The sequence below is a fragment of the Callithrix jacchus genome, chromosome 8 (assembly GCF_049354715.1).
Source record: "Callithrix jacchus isolate 240 chromosome 8, calJac240_pri, whole genome shotgun sequence".
NCBI classification, from domain to species: domain Eukaryota; kingdom Metazoa; phylum Chordata; class Mammalia; order Primates; family Cebidae; genus Callithrix; species Callithrix jacchus.
Window position 1 is genome coordinate 22,823,830 of NC_133509.1, and position 17,339 is coordinate 22,841,168.

The window sequence follows — 17,339 nt, forward strand, 5'->3', positions numbered from 1 at the left end:
GGCTTTCCAAGAATGCTCCTGGACCACCTGTATCAGAATCACCTGGGGAGGTGTTTAAATACAGATTCCAGGTTGGGCACATTGGCTGAAACCTGTATTCCCAACACTTTGTAAGATCGGGGCAGAAAGATTGCCTGAGCTTGAGGTCAGCCTAGGCAACCTAGCAAAATCCATTTCTACAGAAAAGGTTTTATAAAAGCCAGCCAGGTGTGGTGGCATGCGCCTGTAGTCTCAGCTAGTTGGGAGGCTGAGGTGGGAGGACCACTTGAGCCCGGGAGGTCGAGGCTGCACTGAACCGTGATAGTGTCACTGGACTCCAGCCTGGGAAACAGTGAGACCTCATCTCAAAACAGACCAAAGGAAACAAAGCCCAGCTTCCTGGGCCCCACCTCCTCCGAATCTGACCTGGTATTACCCTAGAATCTGCACTTTAACAAGTACGCCGAGTCACTCTGATTCACATTGAAGTCTGAGGATCTTTGCAGCAGAGAATAAAGGAGTCTGCTCCAGTTGACTTGTGGACCTGCCTACAGCAGGGCCAGACCTTATGATGAACTGAGAAGTTCATAATAATCACACCAGCTGCTGTAGTTCAGCAGGGGAGCAGTGTCCCCATCCCCATGACATATTTCCCTTTTGGTGTTAGGGGGTCCAGTTCTGTCCCACTGAGAACACCAAAGCGGGGACACAGAACAGGGAAAGTGATAGTGGCTGTTGTACCCGTCAATGCTGAATCCCTCTGGTGTTGGCTGGGATGTTTCTTTGGTTGATAGATGGACCTGGGGAAAGCTGGCTTGCCTGATAAATATTGAGCCATTTGGGTTTAAAAGTCAGCACCCACAATTTCCTCACCAGCTGTCTGTCAGCCCAGGGAGGCCAGTCATGTTTCATCCACTCCATCTGTGCAGCCTGACCTCTGACAAATGGGGGCTTGGACAGGCTCACCACAGGCCACAGAGTCCCACCTGACCCCCCTACCCACCCCGACCTGAGCTCCTAATAAGCCCAGGTTTTCTTTGCAGAGAATGGTCATGTGTGCCTCTCTGAATTTCCTGCTGGCAAATTGAGTAAACAAAGATGTGTTTCTTAGGGGGCTGCAGGGGTGATGGGGAGTGGGGGCTGCAGGGGTGATGGGGAGTGGGGGCTGCAGGGGTGATGGGGAGTGGGGGCTGCAGGGGTGATGGGGAGTGGGGGCTGCAGGGGTGATGGGGAGTGGGGGCTGCAGGGGTGATGGGGAGTGGGGGCTGCAGGGGTGATGGGGAGTGGGGGCTGCAGGGGTGATGGGGAGTGGGGGCTGCAGGGGTGATGGGGAGTGGGGGCTGCAGGGGTGATGGGGAGTGGGGGCTGCAGGGGTGATGGGGAGTGGGGGCTGCAGGGGTGATGGGGAGTGGGGGCTGCAGGGGTGATGGGGAGTGGGGGCTGCAGGGGTGATGGGGAGTGGGGGCTGCAGGGGTGATGGGGAGTGGGGGCTGCAGGGGTGATGGGGAGTGGGCGTAGGTGCCTATTTCAGCCACAGCTGCAAAGCTAGGCTTCCCTGGGGCTGGCGTAGGGGTCACAGGGTGATAGATTTCGGGTCTTCTTGCTGGGGAAAGAGCTCAGACAGGTGTGGAAAGTCACCCAGCCACACCCCTTCCTCTATGGATCTAGTAGGCATTTCCGGGTTGTTGCCGTTTTTGAGATTCTACGTAGAACTTGGGACTTCTTCAGAGAAGACTCTGGAAGGGCCCTAGGATCCAGCCGCTAGGATTAAGGCTCCCTGCTTCACCCCTACTTTCTCTCTGGGATGATCCATGGCCCCACTCTATTAGGCTTCTCCAGAGAAAAAGAACCAATAGGAGATTTATAGATGCCAAAGAAAGAGATTTATTAGAAGAAATTGGCTTATGTGACGATGGAGGCCAAGAAGCCCCAAGATCTGCAGGCAGCAAGCTGGAGACCCAGGAGAGCTGATGGTATAGCTGCTGCTGGAGACTGAAGGCCTGAGGACCAGGAGGGACGATGGTGTAAATCCTAGTTTGAAAGTTGGCAGGCTGAAGACACAAGAATAAAAAGTATTTCAGCTCCAGTCCAAAGGCCAGAAAAGACCAGTGTCGGCTGGGCACGGTGGCTCCCACCTGTAATCCCAGCACTTTGGGAGGCTGAGACGGGTGGTTCATGAGGTCGGCAGTTCGAGACCAGTCTGGCCAACATGGTGAAATCCCATTGTTACTAAAAATACAAAAAATTAGCTGAGCATGGTGGCATGTGCCTATAGTTCCAGCTGCTCGGGAGGCTGAGGCAGGAGAGTTGCTTGAACCTGGGAGGAAGAGGTTGAAGTGAGCCGAGATTGTGCCACTGCACTCCAGTCTCGGCAACAGAGGAAGACTCCATCTCAATAAATCCCCAAACTTATCTGGAAACTCTCTATGTAATAAATCACTTTTCTGGAAAAAAAAAAAAAAAAAAAAAGTCACAACATCAACTGGTCCTATCATACCTTTCCTCTGCCTTCATTTTCCTGGTACAAAGAAAACTTTTTTTTTTTTTTTTTGAGACGGAGTTTTGCTGTTTTACCCAGACTGGATTGCAATGGCACGATCTCGGCTCACTGCAACCTCCGCCTCCTGGGTTCAAGCAATTCTCCTGCCTTAGCCTCCCGAGTAGCTGGGACTACAGGTGCGCACCACCATGCCCAGCTAATTTTTAATTTTCAGTAGAGACGGGGTTTCACCTTGTTGACCAGGATGGTCTCGATCTTTTGACCTCGTGATCCACCTGCCTCGGCCTCCCAAAGTGCTGGGATTACAGGTGTGAGCCACCACGCGTGGCCCAAAGAAAACATTTTTAAAGCCCAACAATAAACTTGAAAAAAGTGAAGAGTAAAAAATAAAAAATGAAAAAGAGTAAAAGGTGCTAAAAGAGAAGGTGAAATGAAGAATAGAAATGGAGAGAATATAAAATTATCCAGAGAGGTATCATATATATGACCAAAAATCAAGAGGCAGAAGAAAATATATTCGTCATGATGGCTATCAGTGGTCTCGGGGTGATATCAGCCATCCCAATTAATATAATTTCTTCAATGGTATCAAATAATATCAGTGCCCTTTATGGCCCAACTTTTTTTTTTTTTTTTTTGAGATGAAGTGTCTCTGTCGCTTGGCTGGAGTGCAGTGGCGCGATCTTGTCTCACTCCAACCTCCGCCTCCTGGGTTCAAGTGATTCTCCTGCCTCAGCCTTCCGAGTAGCTGGGACTACAGGCGCACACTACCATGCCCTGTGAATTTTTGTATTTTCAGTAGAGACAGGGTGTAGCCTTACTTGTATAATAGAACAGCCTTTAACAGGACATGGATCACAAAAGGAAGGGAACCTATATTGAGTGCTGACTATATGCAAGGCATGGTTTTAGACAGCAAAGCTGTCTTCTCATTTAATCTCTGCAATCGCTGTGTGAAACAGGCACTATTCCTGACTTAAGATTTTGACACCGAGGCTCAGAGCAATTTATTAAACAAATAACAACGTGGGTGGCCCCAGTCATTGTCCCTGTTTTTTATCCCCTGTTCAGTATCATAAGCATCTACACTTAATGAAGAAGAAAAGGCATAAAAAGAATACAACAGTACAAGAAAGAAAAATTTCAACAAAGAATAAAAGGAAAAAATAGCCATTCTCTTACCTCTCTGGATGGGCGTGGAACTTCACCAGACTGCTAGAGAGCTGTCTCTTTGCGTCTAAGTCCTCACTGAGCTGACTCTGTTCATCTACTCGTCTTTCTAGCATCAGCAGCAACTGAGAAAAGAAGAGAAAAGCACCAATACACAAATGGCACAGTGAGACATGAAGCCACAGTTAATCCTGAGAAACAAGAAAATGCATTAAGGACATACTATGACTTAAAAAGCCTTAGTACTCAAGCTTTTCATAGTATTGTATAGTTTTCCAATCAATGTCATATTATTTTTTGATCTTTAAAACCCTGTAAGGTGGAATTCAAACATGGGAGCAAAGAGAAGAAAAAGGAGAGAGAAGCTAGAAGCACAGGAAAGCAGCTAAGAGAAAGGAGTAAGAGGGAAACGGGACAGGCAAGAGGGAAGCATATATAATAGGAGTTACCAGTATTCTTCATTCATTCAATCAATATTTATTGAGCACCTTCTATGGGAAAGACTCCATTCCAGGTTCTAAGGGAAAGCCTACGAACTAGTGGAGGAAGAAGACATTCATTAGTCATAGACGTGTACCATTATGAGTGTAATAGCGCTATAAAGATAACGAGCTATGATCATGTATAACCAACAGAGAGCTGTTTTAGGTAGAGTTGAAAGCCAGAATGCAGTGGGGTGAGTAGTCAGTGGGAGAGATGCTAATGGAGACAGGGAGTGCAGACAAGTAAGTCTGTTGGAAAAGAAAGGTTAAACGGGGTGTAGCTACCAAGAAAGCTGGGGAAAAGGTGGGGTTTCTCTTTTTTTAAACTGGGAGAGATGTGAACATGGTTAAATGCAGATAGAGGAGAAAGATTCAGTTGAGAGAGAGACGACTTATGTATGAGTGTGAGGGGTAACTATTGTTATGCGTCTAAAAGAACTGCTGCTCTTTACAGAACCACACATCAGAAAGAGGCATCTATAGCTGCTACCGACCAAAGTAGGAAATTTCAGAGCACAGTTTCTCCATGAAATACTATTTATGAAAAACCACTACCATGGTTTAATTCACAGTAGAAAAACAAGGTTTGTGCCAGGTGTGGTGGTATGCACCTGCAGCTCCAGCTACTCTGAAAACTGAGGCAGGAAGATGCCTTGAGCCCCAGAGTTTGAGGCTGCAGCGAGCGATGGTGGTACCACTGCACTCGAGCTTGGGTGACACAGTGAGACTGCAGAAAGTGTCTATATATATTTAGACAGGAAAGGGGAGGGGAGGAGAGGGGAGGGGAGGGGAAGAGAGGGGAAGGGAGGGGAGGGGAGGGCAGGAGGGGAGGGGAAGGGAGGAGGCAGGGGAGGAGGGGAGAGGAAAAGGGGAGGGGAGAGGAGAGAGGAGAGAAGAGATGGGGGAGAGGAGAGATGGGAAAAGAGGAGAGGAGAGAGGAGAGGAGAGATGGGGAGAGGAGAGGAGAGATGGGAGGAGAGGATGGGAGGGGAGAATGGGGGGAGAGGAGAGATGGGGGAGAGGACGGGAGGGGAGAGAAGGGAGGGGAGAGGAGAGGAGAGGATGGGGGGGAGAGAGAGAGAGAAAGAAAGGGGACGGGGGAAGAGGAGAGCAGGGGAGGGAGGGAGGGAAGGGGAGAAAGTGTCTGTATTCCAATGACTTACCCGTTGTCTTTGGTTTCCTCAAATTTCTTGACCCTGGGATTCTACTGAAGCAACTTTTTCCCAAAGAAGTAATATTTTTGGGTCAGGCGTTCCACAGGTGGTATGTCTTCAGGATAATCAGTTGTATATGCAGGTCCTAGAAGTCAAAAAGTAAGTGTAAACATGAAAATAGTAATAGAAGTATTACTCAGTTGATGAGCACAGGAACAAATGTTCTTGAAACAGTCTGCCTAGACTTTCAGGTGAGATATTGGTAAGCACTGGGCAAGGGATTCAATGTGTGCAAATACTGTCAGAAGATGCCCTATAGGTAATCTGAGATGTGAACATTTCCAATGGTCTGTAAAAAGTTTGGAAGGCTATGAGGTCTTCTTTAATTTGTACTTTCTGGTCAGAGGCTCCATATCAGCAGCCTACACATGGAGCTCCCCTTCCCGCACCTGCAGCTCTTCTTGCACAGCCATCATGGACTGTAGAGCACAAAGTTCCAACTGTGAATGGAGGAAACAATATCTGCCACGTTTATATTTTAACACGGAGGCAAATGCTTTTGCATATCATATCACTATCAGCCAGTAATGCAAGAGAAAATGAGACAAGAATAGGGTTCTACAGGATCAAATCAAAAAATCCATGCAGTATACTAACAAACAATATTTTATGGGAAGATGTAACAGTCGTTTTTAATGACATCTTCCACCATAACTGGCACCGTAAAACACATCAAATGTGTTTAACAAGCTTATTATGATACTGAAAAAGAATGGTGACCATTAGCAGAAGCAAGAAGAGATGAAGTTTTTATGTAAGTACTTCAGCTAATAGATGAAAAGATGATAGCATTAGGACATCTCCATTTTGCAACCCTTAATGAATTAATGGATTAGGCATCAAACCACAAAAGCTGCTAACATCACAAGAGATCACCAAACATTACCTGCCTCCAGATGGAAGAACATGCCACCACCTCTGAAGGAATCCTGCCAAAAGCTAGCGCTACATGCCCTAATCTTTCGGTGTTCTCAACAGGAAATGACAAATACTTTGTTATGACAAAGTTCACTACGACTCATCATAGGCTGGGTGCCATGGCTCACGCCTGTAATCCCAGCACTTTGGAGAGACCAGGTGGGCGGATCATGAGGTCTGGAGTTTGAGACCAGCCTGACTCAAATGGTGAAACCCCGTCTCTACTAAAGATACAAAGATTAGCCAGGCATGGTGGTGAATGCCAGTAATCCCCGCTACTCAGGAGGCTGAGGCAGGAGAATCGCTTGAACCTGGGAGGTGGGAGTTGCAGTGAGTGGAGATCATGCCACTGCACTCTAGCCTGGGTGACAGAGCAAGACTCTGTCTCAAAAAAACAACAAAAAAAATCATGATAATAACGATACCTGCTAACATTTACTATGCCATGGGCTCTGTAACAAATGCTTTGTATAGTTAATTCTTTTAACAAACCTAGTGCTCTGGTTCCTGCCTAACTTTTCCCACTTTGATATCAGCCATTTTACTCCTCACTCATGACTCTGTAGGTACACCAGACTTTTTCTAGGAACAGAAAAAGAAAATATATATAGGAAAGGCAGAGGGGTGCGAATCTCTAAAATAATTGATGAAAAGTCTATGCTCAAGAAAGTTAAGGCATAAGGTGGGAAAAATGAATCAGGAAGTATGTGAAACCACAGAAGACTGGAGTTTGAATCAAAGCTTTGGCCTTTATTAGTTACATGACTATTCTCCATTCTCATTCTAAAGGAGAAATCAGTGTTTCAGCTTCTTCATCTATAATAATTGGGCCGACACCATTTACTTTGTGTACAGTTGTAAGCATTAGGGCTAATTTAAATACCTAGCACAGGCCGGGCGCCGTGGCTAACGCCTGTAATCCCAGCACTTTGGGAGGCCGAGGCGGGCGGATCACGAGGTCAAGAGATCGAGACCGTCCTGGCCATGGTGAAACCCCGTCTCTAAATAAAAATACAAAAATTAGCCAGGCATGGTGGCATGCGCCTGTAGTCCCAGCTACTCGGGAGGCTGAGGCGGAAGAATCGCTTGAACCCAGGTGGAGGTTGCAGTGAGCCGAGATTGCGCCACTGCACTCCAGCCTGGCGACAGAATAAGACTCCGTCTCAAAAAACCAATCAATCAATCAATACCTAGCACAGTACATTGCATATGAATACTCAGTAAACACTGACTATACGCAAGTTTCTTGTTGCATGTTTCTAAAACTAATTTCATGGGTCTAATGTCATAACTCTAAGCAGCAATCACACGATATTTCCCTATTTACACTAGCGCTTTGCTATTGTTATTATTATTTTTTTGGAGGCGGAGTTTTGCTCATTTCCTAGGTTGGAGTCTGATGTCACAATCTCAGATCACTGCAACCTCTGCCTCCCGGGTTCAAGCGATTCTCCTGCCTCAGCCTCCCGAGTAGCTGGGATTACAGGCACCCGCCAACACACCTAGCTAATTTTTGTATTTTTAGTAGAGACGAAATGTCGCCATATAGGCCAGGCTGGTCTCCAACTCCTGACCTCAAGATGAGGAGTTGATCAGCCCGCCTCAGCCTCCCAAAGTGCTAGGATTACAGGCGTGAGCCACCGTGCCCTGTCTTTACAGTTGTTTTATTCCAATTAGCAATGGGGAGTGAGAGTTGTGTTTTTCCAGCACTTAGTAAGTTTTAATAGCCCCAATATAAAAACAGGAGCATCTTGCTATAATAGTGTATATGAAAAATAACTTATATTTTTCCCCCAAAAAGAAAAAAGTCATACCTGGCATTTGGACTCAGATATTCTACTTGAAGAACTATACGCTTTTAAATATAAACTATTTTGAAGGAAAAAATAATAGGGATGTGAAAATTAAGACTTGACTAGAAAACTCACCTGACTTTCTCTTTCTTTTTTAGCCGTGAGTTCAAGTTCCTCTTTGGCATTACTCAGTTCTTTTTCCAGCCCTGCCACTGTGTTCAAGTCTCCTAAAATGAAAATAGAGTGCTAGTTTTAATTGCTATTAACATAACGTGATATCAGCTGCCTCCTCTGAGTCATTTACTGAGGACACATTCCAATAATAAGAAAAAAATAAAACATATACACAGGTTGTTCTTTGTAGCCTTATTTATAACAGCAAAATACTGCAATCATCCTGCATGCTATCAAGAAAAGACTGAATGAAATCGAGTATATTCACAGATGGAACTACATACTGCTGTGAAAAAGGAATAAGAACCATCTTTATGAACTTATATGGAACAGTTTAGAAATCTTGAGAATATGTTAAGAAAAACAAGCTACGTGCTTAAGAATACATCTAAGGTAGTAGGTTTTACATTAGGAAAAGGGGGAATAAGAATATACATATACACAGATGATTCATGTGCTGATTTTTGAAAAAAACATACAGAGGAAGAATAACCCAGAAATTAAACTGATTACCTTCAGGAGATGAATGGGAACAGGAGAGAAAAGATAGGGAAAGAGATGGGACATCTGAGTATATTATTTTATGTACTGGAGTTTTGAACTGTGTTAATGTTTAATTCTTAATATGTAAGTCAGCTTGACAATTAAAGGGAGATAAAGTTAAATCCTCATAGATATAAATGAATCTATATAGTAAATAGATCATAAGACCACCCAGAAGATAAGACAAATTAATCCAAATAATTTTTGAACTCACTAACTGAACACCGTCAGTCCAAAATACCCTAAGGATAAAAAGAATTACAAAAATACCTTCAGGATTAAAAGAGTACTAAAAAATGTAAACATCACATAATACATTTACGATAGTGGTATTCATGTAGTAATTCAGAAACTACTTTTGCATATTATAGTATTATGCAAATGTGTAAATCTTTTGAAATATATTGATGTTATAAGTAACCGGGGCTCTCAAGCAGATACAAATATGAAATAAAGGAAAAAGTACCATAATGTTAAGTTAGAATTACAGAAATCAGTATCAAATCTTCATATGTATATAAATACATACATTATACTTAAAAATATTCACTGCAGGCTCTGTTCACTTAAAGGGTCCTAGAAGCAAAAGGTATTCATGTAGCAATAAAGACATCTGATGCCCAGATCACAGTTTTTCAATGCCATTATCCACCAAAAGGAACCAGGGAGCTCTTTAGGATAATGGCTGATTCTGGGACTGAGACAGGTAAGTAAAAGGAAGTCATAGAACATCTTATTGTACCAGAAACTAGGAAAGTGCAAAAAACAAAAAAACCAACCAACCAAAAAAACTGATGGGATATGGCAAAGGATCGGAGAAACAGCTCAATGAGGTTCCCACTGACCGAATCTGGGTTAATTTGAGGAGTTAAGGAAATCATGACCAAAATCAGTAATATAATGATTTTTTAAAAAACATATTGACAAAAACAAATGGGGTACAGAGATAGGGAAAGGACAGCTCTTCTTTATAAAATAATATCCACAAGAAATAAAGAAGAAATTTTACAAACAGAAAATCTTAATTTTTTCTTTTTTTGAGACCAAGTCTCATTCTGTCACCAAGGCTGGTGTGCAGTGGGGCACTCTTTCTGCCTCCCGGATTCAAGTGGTTCTCCTGCCACAGTCTCCTGCATAGCTGGGATTGCAGGCATGTGCCACCACGCCCGACTAATCTTTGTGTTTTTAGTAGAGACTTAGTTTCATCATATTGGCCGGGCTGGCCTCGAACTCCTGAGCTCAAGTGATCCACTCTCCTGGGCCTCCCAAACTGCTGGGATTAAAGGCATGAGCCACCGTGCCCGGTCCTGAAAAATCACTATTTTAAAGCTACCAACGTAAGAGTTGGTTTAAGCAAGGCTCAAATGATATTACAGCCAGAGTGAATGACTGTTGGAAAACAGAACTGTCAACATCTCCAATTCAGCCAGCAGATGATTTACATATAAAGGGGAAAATGAACCTTTTACAATGGGGAGATTTGACAGCTACAATCTTAACCAAATGACTAAATTTAATATCACCAAGGATGATACAAACTGATTATAATGAACTGATGTGATGCACTAAGAAAGATGTCAGCCAGGCTCACACCTGTAATCCCAGCACTTTGGGAGGCTGAGGCAGGTGGATCATTTGAGGCTAGGAGTTCCAGACCAGCCTGGACAGCACAGTGAAACCCCATCTCTAAAAAATCAAAACAAAACAAAATAAACAAACTAGCCAAGCATGGTGACACATGCCTGTAGTTCTGGCTCCACTTTGGGAGGCTGAGGTGGGAAGATCGCTTGAACCCTGGAAACAGAGGCTGTAGTGAGCTGAGATGGCACCATTGCAGTCCAGCCTGGGCAATGACAGATTCTGTTTCAAAAAAAAAAAAAAAAAAAGAGAGAAGAAAAGAAACAGGGTCGGGTGGGGAGGGAAGGGGAAATTCATCCATATGATATTCCTGCCAAAAATGTTTAACTGGAATCTAACCAAAAGAAAACAATCACGGCTAAACTGAAATATGTTCGCAGTCCTGAATTCTTCAAAAATGCCAGTCTCGCTAAAAAGAAATAAAAGGTAAAAAATTGTTCTAGATTAGAGACTAAGAGACATGACAACTAAGCACAATGCGTAACCCCTGGGTTGGGGGGAACCAAGGTAGCTATACGTAACATTATTGGGACAATAGGAACTCTGAATGTGGACTGCGTCTTAGATACTAAGCCTCTCTCAAGGTTAAATTTTCTGAGTATGATAATTACATTGTGGCTATGTAGGAGAATGCCCTTGTTCTTAGGAAATACTGATGTATGCAGCATAAAGTGTCATGACTTCTGTAAGAAAGTCTGCAATGGTTCAGAAAATACATTACATCCACATATGTGTGTGTACATACAAAGAAATAAGGCAAATGTGGCAGCATGTTTATAACTGGTCTGAACAAAAATGTATGTGAGTATTCACTATACTATTCTTGCCCCTTTTCTATAGGTTTGAAATTTCCAAAATACAAAATTTAGAGAAAAGTACACTTTTTTAAAAAGGCAAATAAAGAATAAAACAAATCCAACAATATTTTTCTCTTTGATTAGTACAGTTTTCAAAATAGAGAATGACTACACTTAAGACTTTTCTAAACCATCCCCTAAATGGGGCTAGGCCTGGCAAGTAACTCAATGTACACTGCCTACCCTTCCTAACAGAGTTCAATGCAGGTGATGTCAAGTTACAGCGAGTGGCCCCAGACTTGAAAGATACCCAGGAAAAGCTGTCAGCACATGGCCCTGCTGTGCAGGATTGGAACCACTACCTCCTGCATTTCTGCATCCCTGCAAAACTATCTGAAAAGGAGAATAAGGACAGACTTTCTCTGGGCCAAATTGTGATCCCAAAGCAATAACCTCAATGCAACATAAGGGAAGGACAGTTCTTCAACTTTTCAGAGGAAATCCCAACTTATTTTTTCCATTAAGGTAGGAAGAGAAAAGAGTCTCAGCCAAACCTATTAATACAAGGAATAATAGAAAACGAAGTCCCTGAATGAAATGAAATTTCATACTCACCTAATGTGGATCTGGGTATGCTGGCATCTTCTTTGGCAGTCAATAAAGGACTATCATCTCTGGAAGGTATCTGCACTGGACCCTAAAAATCTGGGGGACTTAGGAAGATGCAGGAACGATGATCACAATGACAGCACTGAAAATATTCTCACAATTTGGTATTAAAATTATCAAACTTACACCTCAAATGTAAAAAGGAAACACATTCTGCATGAATTATCTAAGTCTATAGTTCTTACTTGATCAGTCTGTTCTCCAAGAGGGGGGCCAATGAAGGGAATTTCAGCTCGTTGGTTAGAGATGGGTGCTTGGAACATCATGGAGTCTCTCCCTTCCAAATACTGGCACAGGGCCTGTAATTCTGAATTTCTTTCCGTCAAGGTTTGTGCCATCTTCTCTGCAGCAAGCTAGTAAGAGGAAATCACAAATAACATCAGAAAGATATTCTAGTAAAACAAAAATTTTCTTCTGGTATTATTTCTTCAGAGTCAACCATTTGTAAACAACAAGCAAAGAAACAAACAAAACAGTGGGTTCTTAGGAAATCGTTTCCCTGCTTTCAGTTGACAGGAAAAAAACGCAGTTAAAGTGAATGGAAAGAAAGTCTCACAGACAGAACACTGGAGAAAAAACTGAATTTAACACATTTGTAACAGATAAGAGAAAGAGAATCTGAAATAGGTTCTGCTAGAACTATCAGGTTAAGGTGTTAAGATTCTGGAATTAAGATAACAGTTGTCCTTCTTCTTGGTCAGCTGTTTCTTAGGACTGGAGTGCTCTTCAAACATTTCTGTGGTTTGCTCCCTTCAGGTCTCAGCCAAATGACACCTTATCAGGTTGGCCTTCCCTGCACATCCTATCCAAAACAGCAATCTCACTGGCCAAAGGGTACAAGCTTTCAGGTACAAGATGAGTATGTTTTGGGAATCCAATGTATAGCTTGGTGACTTTAGGTAATAATACTGCATTATTTACTTGAGTTAGTCATTCTATGTTATTTACTTGAAATTTGCTAAGACAGTGGCTCTTTAGTGTCTTCGCCACACATGTATAAAATGTGTAGTGACAGATGTGTTAATTTGATGGTGGTAATCATTTCACAATGTATACATATATCAAAACATCATGTTGCACACCTTGAATATAGACAGTATTTTCAATTATACCTCAATACAGCTGGGGAAAAAAACTTTAAAGAACCCAGCAATCTCTTCTCTATCCCCAATATCCCTTACTGTGCTAACTTTTTTTTAATGCACTTACCATTATCTGATATACAGCTCTCTCTGCTTCCCCTACATGGAATGCAAGTTTCCTAAAGGCAACCTCGAGCTGAATCTCAAGCACCCGGTACGGTGTCTGGCACATGACAGGCACTCACTACATATTTACTGAAAGAATCAATTACACACATACACCTTTTTATCAGACCACATGATCAGGGGAATCTCAATCTCAAAATCACCAAACTCAGTTTCATTTCAAATCCCAGTTTTCTAAGACAGATGATCACACAATAAGGGAAACAGCTAGAACTTCCATAACTATTAATGCACAGCAAGTCTGCAGTTAAACAGAAAATCTGGAAATAATAAATTGATATTAAAATTACTGAGGGTATAAGATGACGAACCGTAACGCCAACTGTCTCTGAGGAAAAGTACTATTGTTTTAAGTGAGAAGCTGAGCTCTTGTCACGATTTCTAAGGGAAATACGAGGAGAAAACCTCCATTTTTGGGTGGGTAAAACTTGAGCTCTTGGGAGATTTCCATGCAACCATTTTAGAGGTAACAGTATATTATAAAAGTACCTTAATAAAAGTATCTGTGAAAACTGTGGGGAAAAAACATAAATAACATACAAGATATATGCTGTGCCCCATCTGCCTTGGCACTCTTTTTCTAGTAGTAGTTGAGAGTTGTTGGCAGGGCTCCTCCAATGCAGCCCCATGAGCCAGCAGCATCACTATCACTTGTTAGAAATGCAAATTCTCAAGTCCCACCTATACCTCCTAATTTCTATCTCTGAAGTTGAGCTCCACAATCTACGTATTTAAAAAGTTATTCAGGTGATTTCTTTTGCATGTCAAATTAAGAGAGCAGATCTAGAAGAATACAACCATTAATCTTCTTGAGTTGAAAAATTTCCTGTAAGTTCCATCATCTTTATTATTCTATTACACAGAGGGCATAATTTTTTTCTGAGGTATAATAAAGACTGATTCTTCCAAATCACCAACAGGTTACAAAGAAAACTCACAGATGCTAGCCTCTTGCCAGACTTAGATAATTGAGAATAATTTTCTTAGGCCTATTTCAGAAACAATTTCTGAAGCACACAGCAGGACTTTTCTAACAAGAAGCGGATTTACTTCAGTGGGGCTAACCTTCAGAGCAGTGGAGGATAATCCCCTTACAATAGAAGGCAACATAAAAAACTATTATGGTCAAATAACATAGGCGAGAAAGAGTCTTTCTTCCTCTAAAAAGTGACTAGGGGGATTCTGAGCTCCTGGTCTTTGAAACGCAGCACAAGTCAACTAAGAGATTTTAGATTTGAGGAGAAAAAACACAGAAATGAGGAAAAGTTAAGAATTTACTCCTGGCCAGGGCATGGTGGCTCACGCCTGTAATCTCAGCACTCTGGGAGACTGAGGTGGATGGATCACTTGAGGCCAGGAATTGGAAACCAGCATGGCCAAATGGTGAAACCTCATCTCTACTAACAACACAAAAATGAGCTGGGCATGGTGGTGCATACCTGCAATCACAGCTACCTGGGAGGATGAGGCAGGAGAATTGCTTGAACCCAGGAGGCAGAGGTTGCAGTGACCTGAGATCACGGCACTGCACTCCAGCCGGGGTGAGAGGGAGATACCACCTCAAAAACAAAAAAATTTACTTCTGAACTACTATGAAAGTAGCATACCCCAAACCGTAATGAGATTATTCATGCTCTCATCGTGACCTTTGAAGAATGCAATCATTTTTTCCTCTTAAGATAACTCAGATTTTTTAACAAAAACTAAGAGTAAACAGGTTGAGTGTAAGTTTTCCCATACCTTTGCTGAAAATGCAAAGTTATCACTCCAGTCTTAATAATTTATAATCAGGCTGGGCACGGTGGCTCAAGCCTGTAATCCCAGCACTTTGGGAGGCCGAGGCGGATGGATCACGAGGTCAAGAGATTGAGACCATCCTGGTCAACATGGTGAAACCCCATCTCTACTAAAAATACAAAAAAATTAGCTGGGCATGGTGGTGCGTGCCTGTAATCCCAGCTACTCAGGAGGCTGAGGCAGGAGAATTGGCTGAACCCAGGAGGCAGAGGTTGTGGTGAGTCGAGATCGCGCCATTGCACTCCAGCCTGGGTAACAAGAGCGAAACTCCGTCTCAAAAAAAAAAAAAAAGATTAGAATCAAAACACTCCACAACCCCTACTCCTTTCTCTCAAAACGATCAGATTATTAAGGAAAAGAAAACACATGTAATGAAGCTAACTGATACACGTATTGTTTAGGCACCCTTCCAAATGTAAAATTTTCAAAAAATTTTTCATACTTTGATGATCAATATAAAACTGTGGTCTAAGGCCAGGCACAGTGGCTCACACCTACAATTCCGGCACTTTGGGAAGCTAAGGCAGGATGACTGCTTGAGCCCAGGTCTTCAAGATCAGGCTGCACAAAGAGAGAACCCCCATCTCTAAATAAATAAAACTGTGGTCTAGGAAATAAATGGAGGGAAAGAAACGAACAGAGTTAACAGTCAAATATATAAACATACACATATCCATAGTCTGCAAATGCTTCCTATTTGTAGACTATAAATGCACCGTGTGATACTTTTCTGCTAAGTCCTTACTTGGCTTTCCTGCTTCCTGAAGTTCACAGACTGAAGCAGGCCTTTAATCTCCATTTCGTGTTCCACCACTTGTTTGTGTCAATCACACAGAAGGTCCTGCAGCATCCTTTCCTTTCGCTGTAGACGCTGGCACAGCTCCTCCGCTACCTCACTCCACCCTGGTCCAAGTCTGCAGAGCAATGGTGCACTAAGATCCTAATACAGAAGGGACACTGTAAGTTTCTGGGGGAAAGAACTGCCTCTAGTAAACAGCAAAGGACTTAAAAGACTATCACAGAAGAAGGAACCCTGAGATTCTTGAAACTAAGTATCGTGTTTTATTTATTTTTGTTTTACCAGGACCGGAACAACAGAAGTCTCTAAATACAGGTCCCAGGAATGAATACTAACAATAGAGAAAACTATCTCTAGTGGCCACTTATGTAACTATTGCTTTCTGAAATAAGTCTTTATCTTATTTGTTCAGGGAATGTAACAATTAATGTTAGACGAGGATAAATGGACACTCAGTTCACTTACTTATTTTCTCCACAGTGTAACCTTAGAGAGGGAAGCACAAAACGATAAGCGGAAAGGAATACTAAACACTGTATTTGCTATCATAGTGATGCTTTCAATTTCTGTACTCCCCAAAGGTACATGGTGAAGGAAACGGAGGAGCCATACTGCCTAGCTTACTGGATCTGCTACTTATTAGCTATGTTAGCTTGGACAGGGTACTTAGCTTCAGAAGTCTGTCTCCTCCTCTATAAAACAGGGATAATAGTATGTGCCTCATGGACCCTGGCAATGCTTCAGTAAAAGTAAGAGACAGCCAGAGAGAAGGAGAGAGAAATCTGTATTTACATATGAACAAGAATTGGAAATAAATCAGAAGTATGTGAACAGAAACCAATATTCACTGGCTCGCCTCACAAAGTTCATATTACAAAAGAAAGTAGAAATGCTAAAGTCTCTCACTTTCTAAACTACAAACATGGAACTAATGACTGCTATTTTTGGTTTTCTCCTCTATACAAAGCAGAATCCCCGGTTTTCAGAAAATAATGGAATGGGTCCTGCCTCAGGCTTAGAATACAAGCGGGAGAGGAACACGAAGTCAGAGATAGGTTTTGCTCTTACCTGCACAGTAAGAGCGGTGTCCCAGGCGCTAACGGCCTCAGCGGCAGTCGGAGGCATCTACGGTGCGTGGAAGGCTTCCGCACCCCGAGGCGCGACAGCGGCGTCCCAGGCACGGATGGCACCCGCAGCGCGGTCGGCGCATCTGGAGTGTTGGCAGCGCGGTAGGCGGCGTCCCAGGCGCTGACAGCGTCAGTAACATCTGAGGCGCGGTCTGCGCGTCCGCGCCGTCAGCGGGGCAACTGCGGTGTCCCATGCGCTAACGGCGTCTACGGGGTCGACATGGGCAGCGTCTACGGGGTCTGCGGCTCGACTGCGGCGTCCGGAACACTTTGGCGGCGTCCTAGGCGCGGATGGCATAGGCGGCGCAGTCGGCGCCTCGGGAGTCTCGGCGGCACGGTAGGCTCTTCGGGGACGGCCGGCGCGGTTAGCGAGTTGGCGGCGTCCCAGGCGCTCAAAGTGTCAGTCCCTGCCGCTGCGCAATCTGCCCGTCGGCTGCGTCCAGAGGGTCTGTGGCGTAGGCAGCGTGGTCG

At 43.4% G+C, this 17,339-nt stretch overlaps 1 long non-coding RNA gene across 1 annotated transcript; it reads right to left on the reverse strand.

Annotated features, from left to right (window-relative positions):
- Window positions 1-1,839: 1,839 nt before the first annotated feature.
- LOC128928901 (uncharacterized) lies at window positions 1,840-17,329 on the reverse strand. Its single transcript, XR_008474680.2, has 8 exons — window positions 16,810-17,329; window positions 15,688-15,882; window positions 12,063-12,230; window positions 11,824-11,921; window positions 8,192-8,283; window positions 5,295-5,430; window positions 3,662-3,774; window positions 1,840-2,030 (listed from the first exon to the last, which is right to left on the reverse strand). It is a non-coding gene; the product is annotated as an uncharacterized LOC128928901 (long non-coding RNA).
- Between the last annotated feature and the right edge of the window lie 10 nt (window positions 17,330-17,339).